Raw genomic sequence first — 13,010 nt, 5'->3', positions numbered from 1 at the left:
GTGTTTAGCTCTTAGTGACACGCATATCCACCTCAAACACCGAAGTGGGACAATTTATTAGGGGTTTGATTAGAATTAGGCAGAGTCTGCTGATTTATTTATTTTTTTACCTTTATTTCATTTTATAGCTCAAGCTCATCTTGCAAAGCAGTGTGCTTTCAGTGTAGGCTACAAAATAGCCATAGGAGAACCCCAACGGCTTACTTAGGCCTACAATAGCGTTCTATTTTCCTTTTTTTTGTTTGCTTGTGGCTGGGCTTGCTGGCATTAGTAGTGCAGCTAGTACCATATTGTGAGGAATTTGCTGGGAGACCTGCGACCGTTGTGTTTAGCTCTTAGTGACACACATATCCACCTCAAACACCGAAGTGGGACAATTTATTAGGGGTTTGATTAGAATTAGGCAGAGTCTGCTGATTTATTTTTTTTTTTTTACCTTTATTTCATTTTATAGCTCAAACTCATCTTGCAAAGCAGTGTGCTTTCAGTGTAGGCTACAGAATAGCCATAGGAGAACCCCAACGGCTTACTTAGGCCTACAATAGCGTTATATTTTCCTTTTTTTTGTTTGCTTGTGGCTGGGCTTGCTGGCATTAGTAGTGCAGCTAGTACCATATTGTGAGGAATTTGCTGGGAGACCTGCGACCATTGTGTTTACCTCTTAGTGACACGCATATCCACCTCAAACACCGAAGTGGGACAATTTATTAGGGGTTTGATTAGAATTAGGCAGAGTCTGCTGATTTTTATTTTTTTTTTACCTTTATTTCATTTTATAGCTCAAACTCATCTTGCAAAGCAGTGTGCTTTCAGTGTAGGCTACAAAATAGCCATAGGAGAACCCCAACGGCTTACTTAGGCCTACAATAGCGTTCTATTTTCCTTTTTTTTGTTTGCTTGTGGCTGGGCTTGCTGGCATTAGTAGTGCAGCTAGTACCATATTGTGAGGAATTTGCTGGGAGACCTGCGACCGTTGTGTTTAGCTCTTAGTGACACGCATATCCACCTCAAACACCGAAGTGGGACAATTTATTAGGGGTTTGATTAGAATTAGGCAAAGTCTGCTGATTTTTTTTTTTTTTACCTTTATTTCATTTTATATCTCAAACTCATCTTACAAAGCAGTGTGCTTTCAGTGTAGGCTACAAAATAGCCATAGGAGAACCCCAACGGCTTACTTAGGCCTACAATAGCGTTCTATTTTCCTTTTTTTTGTTTGCTTGTGGCTGGGCTTGCTGGCATTAGTAGTGCAGCTAGTACCATATTGTGAGGAATTTGCTGGGAGACCTGCGACCGTTGTGTTTAGCTCTTAGTGACACGCATATCCACCTCAAACACCGAAGTTGGACAATTTATTAGGGGTTTGATTAGAATTAGGCAGAGTCTGATGATTTTTTTTTTTTTTTTTACCTTTATTTCATTTTATAGCTCAAACTCATCTTGCAAAGCAGTGTGCTTTCAGTGTAGGCTACAAAATAGCCATAGGAGAACCTCAACGGCTTACTTAGGCCTACAATAGCGTTCTATTTTCCATTTTTTTGTTTGCTTGTGGCTGGGCTTGCTGGCATTAGTAGTGCAGCTAGTACCATATTGTGAGGAATTTGCTGGGAGACCTGCGACCGTTGTGTTTAGCTCTTAGTGACACGCATATCCACCTCAAACACCGAAGTGGGACAATTTATTAGGGGTTTGATTAGAATTAGGCAGAGTCTGCTGATTTTTTTTACCTTTATTTCATTTTATAGCTCAAACTCATCTTGCAAAGCAGTGTGCTTTCAGTGTAGGCTACAGAATAGCCATAGGAGAACCCCAACGGCTTACTTAGGCCTACAATAGCGTTATATTTTCCTTTTTTTTGTTTGCTTGTGGCTGGGCTTGCTGGCATTAGTAGTGCAGCTAGTACCATATTGTGAGGAATTTGCTGGGAGACCTGCGACCATTGTGTTTACCTCTTAGTGACACGCATATCCACCTCAAACACCGAAGTGGGACAATTTATTAGGGGTTTGATTAGAATTAGGCAGAGTCTGCTGATTTTTTTTTTTTTTTTACCTTTATTTCATTTTATAGCTCAAACTCATCTTGCAAAGCAGTGTGCTTTCAGTGTAGGCTACAAAATAGCCATAGGAGAACCCCAACGGCTTACTTAGGCCTACAATAGCGTTCTATTTTCCTTTTTTTTGTTTGCTTGTGGCTGGGCTTGCTGGCATTAGTAGTGCAGCTAGTACCATATTGTGAGGAATTTGCTGGGAGACCTGCGACCGTTGTGTTTAGCTCTTAGTGATACGCATATCCACCTCAAACACCGAAGTGGGACAATTTATTAGGGGTTTGATTAGAATTAGGCAGAGTCTGCTGATTTATTTTTTTTTTCCTTTATTTCATTTTATATCTCAAACTCATCTTACAAAGCAGTGTGCTTTCAGTGTAGGCTACAAAATAGCCATAGGAGAACCCCAACGGCTTACTTAGGCCTACAATAGCGTTCTATTTTCCTTTTTTTTGTTTGCTTGTGGCTGGGCTTGCTGGCATTAGTAGTGCAGCTAGTATCATATTGTGAGGAATTTGCTGGGAGACCTGCGACCATTGTGTTTACCTCTTAGTGACACGCATATCCACCTCAAACACCGAAGTGGGACAATTTATTAGGGGTTTGATTAGAATTAGGCAGAGTCTGCTGATTTTTTTTTTTTTTTTCCTTTATTTCATTTTATAGCTCAAACTCATCTTGCAAAGCAGTGTGCTTTCAGTGTAGGCTACAAAATAGCCATAGGAGAACCCCAACGGCTTACTTAGGCCTACAATAGCGTTCTATTTTCCTTTTTTTTGTTTGCTTGTGGCTGGGCTTGCTGGCATTAGTAGTGCAGCTAGTACCATATTGTGAGGAATTTGCTGGGAGACCTGCGACCGTTGTGTTTAGCTCTTAGTGATACGCATATCCACCTCAAACACCGAAGTGGGACAATTTATTAGGGGTTTGATTAGAATTAGGCAGAGTCTGCTGATTTATTTTTTTTTTCCTTTATTTCATTTTATATCTCAAACTCATCTTACAAAGCAGTGTGCTTTCAGTGTAGGCTACAAAATAGCCATAGGAGAACCCCAACGGCTTACTTAGGCCTACAATAGCGTTCTATTTTCCTTTTTTTTGTTTGCTTGTGGCTGGGCTTGCTGGCATTAGTAGTGCAGCTAGTACCATATTGTGAGGAATTTGCTGGGAGACCTGCGACCGCTGTGTTTAGCTCTTAGTGACACGCATATCCACCTCAAACACCGAAGTGGGACAATTTATTAGGGTTTTGATTAGAATTAGGAAGAGTCTGCTGATTTTCTTTTTTTTTTTTTACCTTTATTTCATTTTATAGCTCAAACTCATCTTGCAAAGCAGTGTGCTTTCAGTGTAGGCTACAAAATAGCCATAGGACAACCCCAACGGCTTACTTAGGCCTACAATAGCGTTATATTTTCCTTTTTTTTGTTTGCTTGTGGCTGGGCTAGCTGGCATTAGTAGTGCTACTAGTACCATATTGTGAGGAATTTGCTGGGAGACCTGCGACCGTTGTGTTTAGCTCTTAGTGACACGCATATCCACCTCAAACACCGAAGTGGGACAATTTATTAGGGGTTTGATTAGAATTAGGCAGAGTCTGCTGATTTTTTTTTTTTTTTTTTACCTTTATTTCATTTTATAGCTCAAACTCATCTTGCAAAGCAGTGTGCTTTCAGTGTGGGCTACAAAATAGCCATAGGAGAACCCCAACGGCTTACTTAGGCCTACAATAGCGTTATATTTTCCTTTTTTTTGTTTGCTTGTGGCTGGGCTTGCTGGCATTAGTAGTGCAGCTAGTACCATATTGTGAGGAATTTGCTGGGAGACCTGCGACCGTTGTGTTTAGCTCTTAGTGACACGCATATCCACCTCAAACACCGAAGTGGGACAATTTATTAGGGGTTTGATTAGAATTAGGCAAAGTCTGCGTATTTTTTTTTTTTTTTACCTTTATTTCATTTTATAGCTCAAACTCATCTTGCAAAGCAGTGTGCTTTCAGTGTAGGCTACAAAATAGCCATAGGAGAACCCCAACGGCTTACTTAGGCCTACAATAGCGTTCTATTTTCCTTTTTTTTGTTCGCTTGTGGCTGGGCTTGCTGGCATTAGTAGTGCAGCTAGTACCATATTGTGAGGAATTTGCTGGGAGACCTGCGACCGTTGTGTTTAGCTCTTAGTGACACGCATATCCACCTCAAACACCGAAATGGGACAATTTATTAGGGGTTTGATTAGAATTAGGCAGAGTCTGCTGATTTTTTTTTTTTTTTTACCTTTATTTCATTTTATAGCTCAAACTCATCTTGCAAAGCAGTGTGCTTTCAGTGTAGGCTACAAAATAGCCATAGGAGAACCCCAACGGCTTACTTAGGCCTACAATAGCCTTATATTTTCCTTTTTTTTGTTTGCTTGTGGCTGGGCTTGCTGGCATTAGTAGTGCAGCTAATACCATATTGTGAGGAATTTGCTGGGAGACCTGCGACCGTTGTGTTTAGCTCTTAGTGACACGCATATCCACCTCAAACACCAAAGTGGGACAATTTATTAGGGGTTTGATTAGAATTAGGCAGAGTCTGCGGATTTTTTTATTTTTTTTACCTTTATTTCATTTTATAGCTCAAACTCATCTTGCAAAGCAGTGTGCTTTCAGTGTAGGCTACAAAATAGCCATAGGAGAACCCCAACGGCTTACTTAGGCCTACAATAGCGTTCTATTTTCCTTTTTTTTGTTTGCTTGTGGCTGGGCTTGCTGGCATTAGTAGTGCAGCTAGTACCATATTGTGAGGAATTTGCTGGGAGACCTGCGACCGTTGTGTTTAGCTCTTAGTGACACGCATATCCACCTCAAACACCGAAATGGGACAATTTATTAGGGGTTTGATTAGAATTAGGCAGAGTCTGCTGATTTATTTATTTTTTTTACCTTTATTTCATTTTATAGCTCAAACTCATCTTGCAAAGCAGTGTGCTTTCAGTGTAGGCTACAAAATAGCCATAGGAGAACCCCAACGGCTTACTTAGGCCTACAATAGCGTTATATTTTCCTTTTTTTTGTTTGCTTGTGGCTGGGCTTGCTGGCATTAGTAGTGCAGCTAGTACCATATTGTGAGGAATTTGCTGGGAGACCTGCAACCGTTGTGTTTAGCTCCTAGTGACACGCATATCCACCTCAAACACCGAAGTGGGACAATTTATTAGGGGTTTGATTAGAATTAGGCAGAGTCTGCTGATTTTTTTTTTTTTTTACCTTTATTTCATTTTATAGCTCAAACTCATCTTGCAAAGCAGTGTGCTTTCAGTGTAGGCTACAAAATAGCCATAGGAGAACCTCAACGGCTTACTTAGGCCTACAATAGCGTTATATTTTCCTTTTTTTTGTTTGCTTGTGGCTGGGCTTGCTGGCATTAGTAGTGCAGCTAGTACCATATTGTGAGGAATTTGCTGGGAGACCTGCGACCGTTGTGTTTAGCTCTTAGTGACACGCATATCCACCTCAAACACCGAAGTGGGACAATTTATTAGGGGTTTGATTAGAATTAGGCAGAGTCTGCTGATTTTTTTTTTTTTTTACCTTTATTTCATTTTATATCTCAAACTCATCTTACAAAGCAGTGTGCTTTCATTGTAGGCTACAAAATAGCCATAGGAGAACCCCAATGGCTTACTTAGGCCTACAATAGCGTTCTATTTTCCTTTTTTTTGTTTGCTTGTGGCTGGGCTTGCTGGCATTAGTAGTGCAGCTAGTACCATATTGTGAGGAATTTGCTGGGAGACCTGCGACCGTTGTGTTTAGCTCTTAGTGACACGCATATCCACCTCAAACACCGAAGTGGGACAATTTATTAGGGGTTTGATTAGAATTAGGCAGAGTCTGCTGATTTTTTTTTTTTTTCTTACCTTTATTTCATTTTATAGCTCAAACTCATCTTGCAAAGCAGTGTGCTTTCAGTGTAGGCTACAAAATAGCCATAGGAGAACCTCAACGGCTTACTTAGGCCTACAATAGCGTTCTATATTCCTTTTTTTTGTTTGCTTGTGGCTGGGCTTGCTGGCATTAGTAGTGCAGCTAGTACCATATTGTGAGGAATTTGCTGGGAGACCTGCGACCGTTGTGTTTAGCTCTTAGTGACACGCATATCCACCTCAAACACCAAAGTGGGACAATTTATTAGGGGTTTGATTAGAATTAGGCAGAGTCTGCGGATTTTTTTATTTTTTTTACCTTTATTTCATTTTATAGCTCAAACTCATCTTGCAAAGCAGTGTGCTTTCAGTGTAGGCTACAAAATAGCCATAGGAGAACCCCAACGGCTTACTTAGGCCTACAATAGCGTTCTATTTTCCTTTTTTTTGTTTGCTTGTGGCTGGGCTTGCTGGCATTAGTAGTGCAGCTAGTACCATATTGTGAGGAATTTGCTGGGAGACCTGCGACCGTTGTGTTTAGCTCTTAGTGACACGCATATCCACCTCAAACACCGAAATGGGACAATTTATTAGGGGTTTGATTAGAATTAGGCAGAGTCTGCTGATTTATTTATTTTTTTTACCTTTATTTCATTTTATAGCTCAAACTCATCTTGCAAAGCAGTGTGCTTTCAGTGTAGGCTACAAAATAGCCATAGGAGAACCCCAACGGCTTACTTAGGCCTACAATAGCGTTATATTTTCCTTTTTTTTGTTTGCTTGTGGCTGGGCTTGCTGGCATTAGTAGTGCAGCTAGTACCATATTGTGAGGAATTTGCTGGGAGACCTGCAACCGTTGTGTTTAGCTCCTAGTGACACGCATATCCACCTCAAACACCGAAGTGGGACAATTTATTAGGGGTTTGATTAGAATTAGGCAGAGTCTGCTGATTTTTTTTTTTTTTTACCTTTATTTCATTTTATAGCTCAAACTCATCTTGCAAAGCAGTGTGCTTTCAGTGTAGGCTACAAAATAGCCATAGGAGAACCTCAACGGCTTACTTAGGCCTACAATAGCGTTATATTTTCCTTTTTTTTGTTTGCTTGTGGCTGGGCTTGCTGGCATTAGTAGTGCAGCTAGTACCATATTGTGAGGAATTTGCTGGGAGACCTGCGACCATTGTGTTTAGCTCTTAGTGACACGCATATCCACCTCAAACACCGAAGTGGGACAATTTATTAGGGGTTTGATTAGAATTAGGCAGAGTCTGCTGATTTTTTTTTTTTTTTACCTTTATTTCATTTTATATCTCAAACTCATCTTACAAAGCAGTGTGCTTTCAGTGTAGGCTACAAAATAGCCATAGGAGAACCCCAACGGCTTACTTAGGCCTACAATAGCGTTCTATTTTCCTTTTTTTTGTTTGCTTGTGGCTGGGCTTGCTGGCATTAGTAGTGCAGCTAGTACCATATTGTGAGGAATTTGCTGGGAGACCTGCGACCGTTGTGTTTAGCTCTTAGTGACACGCATATCCACCTCAAACACCGAAGTGGGACAATTTATTAGGGGTTTGATTAGAATTAGGCAGAGTCTGCTTATTTTTTTTTTTTTTCTTACCTTTATTTCATTTTATAGCTCAAACTCATCTTGCAAAGCAGTGTGCTTTCAGTGTAGGCTACAAAATAGCCATAGGAGAACCTCAACGGCTTACTTAGGCCTACAATAGCGTTCTATATTCCTTTTTTTTGTTTGCTTGTGGCTGGGCTTGCTGGCATTAGTAGTGCAGCTAGTACCATATTGTGAGGAATTTGCTGGGAGACCTGCGACCGTTGTGTTTAGCTCTTAGGCCGCGGTCACACGATGCGCCTGACGCATGCGTTGCAAGGCGCACGTTTGGCGCGTGCGTTTGACGCATGCTTCAAGAGCGCATGCGTTACTGTGACGCATGCGTCTTTCTTGCGTTTGCATTGCCAACCACCAATTGCAAACCATGGACACCTGTGTAGCAATATATAAGTGCAAACGCAGGTCCGTTTTTTTGTGGTGTTGGTGTTTGATGGTGGTGTCTAATGATGGAGCAATATACTGGGCCGAGCAAAGATATTATCATGGGATGTGGTGCTGTTATTCTTGGACTTGCAGCGCGTCGTCGCAGTCTTGGCAAATTGGTATTTTTCTTTCACTTTTACAGTTTGTTTATTATTTTTTCTTGAACTGCTTTTGAAGTTATGTTTTAATCTTCTTCTAAAAGGAACAAAGTCAGCGGCATTTGAAACGACGATTATGGGTTCATCCTTTGTTGCAAGGACGGGATAGCCACGGACAGTTTGTTCAATTGTTTGTTGAATTACGCAGGTATATATATATATATATATATATCTTTAAAATGTTTCTTACATTATCCTGGTTTAGTAAATTCCCGTATATCTGTGGACCAGCGTCTAAGCTATGTTCCGTATTTGTCAACAAAATGGACAACCATATTGACTCAAGTCTAAGGTGTGGGTGGGAAATGCATTGGTCACAGCACCACTTCAGAATATAGCCAACAAGGCAACAGAAGTATACAGGCAGGTCAATCCTTTTTTTAATGATGTTACATTATATACTCACCCCTTTGGCAGCCCCGATGCTCTGCGTGGCTCCATGAGGTTGACGTGGCTGATCTTCTTTCTTCCACACGGCTCCTCCTATTTCTTTGGACTTCTGTATTCAGTTGCATAGATGCAGGCAGGCACATACTATGATGCCGCTGATTAATAAGTCATATTATGCAACAGCTGGCAGATAACTATGCCGCCTGTTACAGAACACCAAAGACAGAGGAGTGGACACGGGCAATACAGAAGAGTACCCGTGCACACATTGTTGATCCATGTTTTTAACTGCGGCTGTTGTTGGGAAAGTATCCTTTTTGTTAATTAATTTTAAACAACATGTTTGTGTGTGTTATTTTTTTGGCCCCCCGTTTTTTTTTTTTCCAAAAATTTCTTTTAAAATCTGGTTTATTTTACTAATTGTATAGGTTTTATGTATGTGTGCATTTTATTAAGTACTTTATAGTTAAATATTTATAAAAAAAGTTATCTCTTCTTTGTCTCATAGGTATCCTAATAAATTTCAGGAATATTGCCGTTTAAGTATAGAGCAATATGACTTTTTGCTTGGCCTTATTAAGCAGCAAATAACATTCCAATCAACTGTGATGAGGCAAGCAATATCTCCTGAACAACGTCTACTTGTAACATTAAGGTTTGTTTTTTTAAATTTTTTAAACTGTAAAAAAGAAATTATTACACCAAAGTGATATCTTTGTTTCTTTCTTTCAATAAAGGTTCCTGGCCACAGGGGAGAGCTATCACTCCATGCAGCATCAGTTTCTCATTGGGAAAAGTACATTGTGCAAGATCATTCCACTTACTTGCGCGGTGATATGGGCTGCTTTGCAGCCTCGCTGCATGCCTTTTCCCACCCAAAACTATTTTCAAGCCATCTCGAAAGGTTTTGAGGAAAAGACGGATTTCCCAAATTGTCTTGGAGCAATTGATGGGAAGCATATCCGAGTGATACAACCACCTCATTCAGGGACTCTTTTTTTCAATTATAAAAAATATTTTTCAATTGTCTTACTTGCCATTGCGGACAGTGACAGTAATTTTATTGCCATAGAAACTGGTTCGTATGGCAGCACAAATGATTCGAGAATACTCGAAACCAGTGCAATGGCAAGACAGCTTCTTCAAAACCATATTAATATTCCTCCGGCCAAAGCACTTACTGGGAGCTCCACAATTCTCCCCCATGTCTTTGTGGCCGACGAGGCATTTGGTCTCCGCACTCACTTATTGAGACCATACTGTAAGCGGGGTTTGACAAATATGAAACGGATTTATAATGCCCGTTTATCACGAGCCCGCAAGACTGTGGAGTGCGCTTTTGGCATATTAAGTGGGCAATGGCGGTTACTTAAAACTGCTATATGCCTAAGTGTCGAAAATGTTGACACAGTTGTGAAGGCATGCTGTGTTCTGCATAATTTCAGTCGAATTGGTATGTCTCCACATGCACTGCTTGACGTGGGCAATGATGTCAACATTGCAAACACAATAGACCATTGCAATTGCCGTGCTTTATCAGGATGGCGCACAAGAGATGAATTTCTCAAATATTTTAATAGTGAGCACGGGGCAGTTGCTTGGCAGTATGATGCCATTTAATTTTTTTTTATATTTTTCATTTACTGTATCTGCATTTCATTTTATTGATGGTTGTAATAAAATCAAATTTTTCGTTATTTTTGGCTTATGTGGTTTAACAATGTTCAATGATTCTAAAAACAACTCTGTTATTATTTTTTTTTTATTTTATAATGCACTGAAACATTAACCTCTAACTTTTTTTTTTTTTTTTTTTTTTTTAATCCAAAAGGCTATATTTGTAAAACCAAATTTTGAAATATACAAAAAAAAAAGGTGTTTAAGATTTCAAACACAATATGATCCATTGGATCTCTTTGAAAATTTAAAGTAAATTTTTCACAATACAAAAAAGGTTAAACATCATTGCATAAAATTGGATTATGCTTAAACCCAGCAAGTAAGGCCGTGGTCACACGTTCCGGTATCTGTCCTTTCATAATGCAACAGTAGCGCACAGGGGACGGTCCTTTCCCTTTGTAAAAATGCATTTTGAGGTACACTTCTGCAAATGACATATTGATCACATGCATTTGCATGGAAAGGCTTGTAAGTATTGTCAAAGGTCCGCCCCCTGTGCACCAGCATTTCATTATGACTGGACCGATAAAGCCGCTGACACATGTTCTGCTTGGAGCCAGTTTTTAATGCAACACAAGCCCAAGGTGTCCGCACTGTGACAAATGGCATATGTGCTTACAGGGATATGCATGTGACAAATAGACACATTGCATGTGTCTCTATATAAATGCATTTTGCATGGGCAGAGGCTAACCACATTTTCACTTGGGTTGCATTATAAACGGACTGGTTGAGCAACATCTGCCTGTATTGTAATGGCTTGACTATAGAAACTGTAAACTTGGATAACAGTTAAACGGAAACTGTAACAATAAAGACTGCTAATTGCGTCATGTAAGGTCATGGGGTTGATTTGGACTATGTGTTGGTGAAAAGGAAAATGTTGAGGCTGGCAATGCAGTTACTGTCTGCAACTCTTCATGTAGCCTTTGCTGTCTCCATGGGCTAGAATCAGAAAGCAGCATTCGAAGATAGGAACTATTTGGATCCTCGGAATATGATGTGCTTGGCAATGCATGAGTTTGTGGAGTTTCTGTTGCGTTTCCCAGCAGGGAAGCGTCTGCATTGGCCCGCTACTACAACACCCAACCCATCATACATGACTTGTGACCCTGCACGACGCATCATGTTTACCGCCTCATGTTCAATAGCACTTATTGGATCTGACTGCACACGTGCTGCCCTTCTTCGAGTTTGCCTGGTGTTGATGGGTGGTGGTTCTGGTGGAGAGTCGTCAATTTCCACGTTTGTTTGAGAATCTGTACCATGTGCATCTTCAACCAAAGATGTGTGGCTCTGCTCCATTGTTTGGTCATCAGTATCGAGATGTTCGTGTGCTTGTCCTCTTGTTTTTTTTGGAATGTTTCCTTGAGTCCTAAGATTTTTTTTTTTTTTTTATAGAAAGTAAATTTAGTATAATTGTATGGTAAAAGTTCATAATAAGATGCAGTAATTTCATTGTACATTCAAAAATGAAACAAATTAAATTAATATTATACTTAAATTTATACTTGAGATGATCAATCCAAAAAATGCTAGAGTGCTTGTATTGAATAACAAACAACATTGAAGTCAAATGGATACACAAGCTTTTTGAAATTAATAAACACATTGAAAGAACCGTAATGAAGAACACATTGCAGATGTTACCTACATCTGCTAACTTATCCAAAGTCATGCAAAGTTATGCATGTGTGTATACCATAAAATTATCAGATGTTTGTAACATTGGCAATGTGTTGTATTCTGTGTTTTTTCACTGTGTTCTTCAATTCAATGATCCTGTGTTCAATAATTTAATTGTATTCATATCTTTGCTTCTCTGTGTTTACATAATAAACTGATAAATCTCAAGCTGGGGAAATACTCGTCCAAGCACTGAGCCATTCACAGTATGGCAATACTTGAAAGACCATCAAGCTTTGCATTGTATCTTTTTTTTTCTTTTCTTTACAGAAATTTACTTAACCTTTTTCAATACATGAATACAAAATGATCTTATTTTAAAAATAAACTTACGGCCGAAGAGTACGAGTTGGTAAGAGAAAAAGTAATTCCTCAAAATGTTGATATGGCCTTTTGTGAGACGGGGAGGAGCCACTCTTTTCATTTATTGCAACTTCTCGTCTGAAGCGATCCCTACATGACCGCCACCTCGTGCGAACCTGCTCTTCTATTTTAAATGATAATTATTTTGTGTTATTATATTTAATTTATTAATAAAAAAAAAAAAAAAAAAAATTTGTTTCACTTACCCATTTTCCACTGATCACGTGGTTCCATCTCCTCCCAATCGCTGGTTAATTCCTTGCATATTTGAATCCATGCATGACTTCTTTTGCTTTTGCTGGCATAATGTTTGTGTTGTAAGTCCCATAGCATTGGTCTTTCCTTCACCTATGTATGAGCACACAATTTTTTTTTTTTTTTTCAATGAAAATTGTTTTAATGTTGTAAATAAAAACTATACATTTTAAATTTGTAAATGTGGATTTATGTCAAACATCTTTTTGCTTTTCATTGTGATATTTTGAATGTTTCTTTTATGGCCATTTTTTAAAAATTAAATTTTTTAAAAACTTTGTACTATTTAAAAAACGTTGTAATTGTATTAGAGCATTTTGTTAAATTTTGTATTTTGAAAGTTCAAACTTAAAAATCGAATTTGATTAAAAATTTAAAAAAAATATATGTGGATGAAAATATAAGCCGTGACCAGTAGTTTAAACCAAAAAAACTGCGTTAATCAATTGTCTCAAGTGTAAGCCCAGGGTGTAGT

General features: G+C 39.1%; 1 long non-coding RNA gene across 1 annotated transcript; it reads right to left on the bottom strand.

The window, feature by feature from the left end:
• Positions 1–11,269: 11,269 nt before the first annotated feature.
• Positions 11,270–12,637, bottom strand: LOC140134178 (uncharacterized). Its single transcript, XR_011856099.1, has 3 exons — positions 12,487–12,637; positions 12,251–12,404; positions 11,270–11,606 (listed from the first exon to the last, which is right to left on the bottom strand). It is a non-coding gene; the product is annotated as an uncharacterized lncRNA (long non-coding RNA).
• Positions 12,638–13,010: the final 373 nt, after the last annotated feature.

This window comes from Engystomops pustulosus, chromosome 5, assembly GCF_040894005.1.
Source record: "Engystomops pustulosus chromosome 5, aEngPut4.maternal, whole genome shotgun sequence".
Taxonomy (NCBI): Eukaryota; Metazoa; Chordata; class Amphibia; order Anura; family Leptodactylidae; genus Engystomops; species Engystomops pustulosus.
Note: the sequence above shows the minus strand (reverse complement) of the source record. Positions and strands in the feature narration are given on the sequence as shown.